Raw genomic sequence first — 3,733 nt, 5'->3', positions numbered from 1 at the left:
ACCCAGGTACATGCCCTTGACCGGAATCGAACCTGGGACCTTTCAGTCCGCAAGCCGACACTCTATCCACTGAGCCAAACCGGTTTCGGCGACTAGCAGACTTTTATAACATATCATTCACAATACCCCGTATAAAATAAGAAATTAGTAGAAATATGAACAAGCAGGAAAATGTGATCCATGATGAAGAGAAAGAAAAAAATAGAAGCAGGACCCCTAATGACCCAGATGTTGAAATGATCAGATAAGGACTTACAATAACTGCTATAAATATATTTAAGAATTAGCAGGGGAGCCGAAAAAAATGGGTGAGTATATGGGGAATCCCTAAAGAGAAATGAAAATGCTAACTAAAAAGAAAGAGAGAGAGGAGGAAATAGAAATCTAGAAGTAAAAAATGATCGGAGATGAACTTTTCACAGGATGGACTTAACAACAGCACTCCGTTGAAGAAAGAACCAATGTCCTCAAAAAGGGTAATAGAAACAACTCCATCTAAAGCTTGAATAGAAAAAAGAAAAAAAAGGGAACAGTGCCTTACTGACCTGCAGGACATCAAATTTTCTTCTACATGTGTGAATGAGGAAGACACGGATCAGAATAAATATTTGAAGAGATAATGGCCAAAATGTCCATGGTTGATGGTAACCACAAATAGATATATCATGGACAAATTGCCGAAAACCAAAGATTAAACAACCTACGGGAAACAACACATTACCTTCAGAAGAACAAAAGTTAGGATTCTAACCTGACTTTGTATCTAAAACAACGGAAGCCTGAAGGCAATAAATAAAACTTTTAAAGGGCTGAAAGAAAAAACTGTCAATCTAGAATTCCACACCAAGTAAATACATTCTTCAAAAACAAAAGCAGGAGAGTGATGTTGGCAATATGGCAGACGAAGAAGCAACAGCAAATTAACAAAATACAGACCAGAACAGGGGTGGGCAAACTTTTTGACTCGAGGGCCACAATGGGTTCTTAAACTGGACCGGAGGGCCGGAACAAAAGCATGGATGGAGTGTTTGTGTGAACTAATATAAATTCAAAGTAAACATCATTACATAAAAGGGTACGGTCTTTTTTTTCAATAGTTTTATTCATTTCAAACAGGCCGGATCCAGCCTGCGGGCCGTAGTATGCCCATGGCTGGACCAGAACATCTCTAGAACTCCACTGAACAACTGAGAAGCCACAGCAGCTAAGCCAGTGGTTCTCAACCTTCCTAATGCCGCGACCCTTTAATACAGTTCCTCATGTTGTAGTGACCCCCAACCATAAAATTATTTTCGTTGCTACTTCATAACTGTAATTTTGCTACTGTTATGAATCGTAATGTAAATATCTGATATGCAGGATGTATTTTCATTGTTACAAATTGAACATAGTAATTAATCACAAAAACAATATGTAATTATATATGTGTTTTCCGATGGTCTTAGGCGACCCCTGTGAAAGGGTCGTTTGACACCCCCAAGGGGTCGCGACCCACAGGTTGCGAACCGCTGACCTAAGCCATTGTAAAACCAAGAAGGGATTCCAGTATACCGGTCTGAAAATTCCTGACATTTGGTGTGTCTATTTGTGCTTGGCACCGCATAGTTGCAGAGCAGCTGGGAGGAAACCCCCATGCTGGGGATCCTCCTTCGGGATGGAAACAAAAAAGTGGACCCTGTGGCCAACATTCTGGCTTGTCTGGGGGCTGCAGGAGGAAGAGGTTTCTGTCCTGTCTCGCTCCAAGCACTGATGGGATCTGCACTACGGTTTGGTAGCTGCTGAAAGCGCGTCAGCATGTTAGAGCTGCAGTTCTGTTGGCAGACACCAGGGGGAGAAAGATACTTAAAAAGGTTAGGGAGGTCCGAGAACAGCCTGCAGTATTATCGATGAAGGTCTTCCCCTGCACAGAGCCAGTATGCAAAGCCTGGGAGGGGTGGTTGTTTTTTCAAATGCCCAAATTCCAGAAAAGAAATTACAAGGCATACACAGAAACAGGCCCAATCAAAGGAACAAAATAAAAATCCAGAACAATCCTAAAGAAATGCAGATCTCTGCACTGCCTGACAAGGAATTCAAAATAACTGTCATAATGTCATAACACAAAGATGCTCCATGAGCTGAAAGAGAATATATACAGACAACTAAATGATAAATGAACAAAATGAGAATACTGACAAATATGGAAACTATAAAAAGAACAAAACGGAAATTATGAAGCTGAAAAATACAATAATTGAACTGAAAAATTCATTAGAGGTGTTCAACAGCCTAGTTGAGCAGGCAGAAGAATAAACAAACTCAAAAACAAGCCTTGGAAGTCATCGAGTTAGAGGAGCAAAAAGAAAAAAAATGAAAAAAAAGTGAAGAAAGGATAAAGAACTATGGGACATTATGCTATCTTCAAGACTCACTTTAGATTTAAGGACATATATAGACTGAACATGAAAGGACGGAAAAAGATATTCCATGCAAATGATAACCAAAAGAGATGCAAAAGGTAATGGCAATGCAAGTGGTAGCCAGGAATGGCTTAAATGATGTGCTAAGATATAAATTAGGTCTTGATAAATTAAAAAAGATTAAAATCACATTGAGTAGATTTTTGGAACACAATAAAACGTAATTAGAAACAAAAACAAATAAACAAACAAAAAAATCCCCAAATATTAAGAAATTAAGGCACATGCTCCTAAGAAAATATGGGTCAAAATCATTTACTAGGGTTATTAGAAAATATTTTTAACTAAATGATAGTAAAAGCACAATATTCAAAGTCTTTGGAATACAGCTAAAGCAAAATCTAAAGGGAAAATTATAATTTTAAATGAATATTTTTAAAAAAGTCAATGACTTAGGCAACCAAACAAAAAAGGTAGAGAATCAAGTAAAGCCAAGGAAATTATAAGTAAGGAAATAATAAAGATAAGAGCAAAAGTAATTGACAAAGGAAAACGACAAACAATAGAGAAAATCACAAACCCAAAAGTTGGCTCCTTGGAAAGATAAGTAAAATAAATGAATTCCTTTCAAGATTATCAAGAAAAAGAGAAAAAAAAAACAAATTACCAATATCTGAAACTATAATAGAGACATCAATACATAGATTAAAATTATAAAGCAAATATTATCCCAGACTCAGAGGAGGCGCAGTGCTGAAGTGAAATTCTCAGGTGCGGAGTGCGCGCGGAGCGGGCTGGCGGCGCGGAGGGCGCGGTTGTTGTTTTCAATCGGGAGGGAGCTTCAGACTCTGAGCTCCAGAGCCGGGCGAGTCCCTAGGGACCCAGACTCAAACGCGAGAAACGGGACTGTCTGGCTTCGGTCGGAACTTGAAGGCAGCTTTCTCTCCGAGGTTTGCAGCGGTGGCTGGGACTCGGTGAGGCAAAGCCCCTAGGGACGGACCTGAGAGCAGCCATAACTGCTCCCTCCACCTACCCTGTAGATCCCCTGGAACCCTACCCGCCCAAGCCCTGCCCAGAGCCATTTGCCGGATAGCCGCAGGCAAACGCTAGATTAGCACCGCCCTAGAGATCTAGCACAGAAGCTCTCCCACTGCAGACACAGCTGGTTCTCACTGCCAATTGGCCGGAAGGTCAATTCCTCCCAGTGATTCTACAGCAACCAAGGCATAGCTACAACAAGATTGTGCACAAAGCCCACAAGGGGGTGCACCAAGAGTGTCCACCTCAGGTAACTGGGGAGGCTGAGCCACTGGGCCCTACAGGACACCTAGCAC

The 3,733-nt window shown here is 40.8% G+C and overlaps 1 protein-coding gene across 2 annotated transcripts in view; it reads right to left on the bottom strand.

Moving 5' to 3' along the window:
- GTF2IRD2B (GTF2I repeat domain containing 2B) overlaps positions 1–3,733 on the bottom strand; it is a 47,406-nt gene that overhangs the window by 31,223 nt on the left and 12,450 nt on the right. The window lies entirely within an intron of this gene.

Source organism: Myotis davidii, unplaced genomic scaffold (assembly GCF_000327345.1).
Source record: "Myotis davidii unplaced genomic scaffold, ASM32734v1 scaffold424, whole genome shotgun sequence".
Taxonomy (NCBI): Eukaryota; Metazoa; Chordata; class Mammalia; order Chiroptera; family Vespertilionidae; genus Myotis; species Myotis davidii.
Note: the sequence above shows the minus strand (reverse complement) of the source record. Positions and strands in the feature narration are given on the sequence as shown.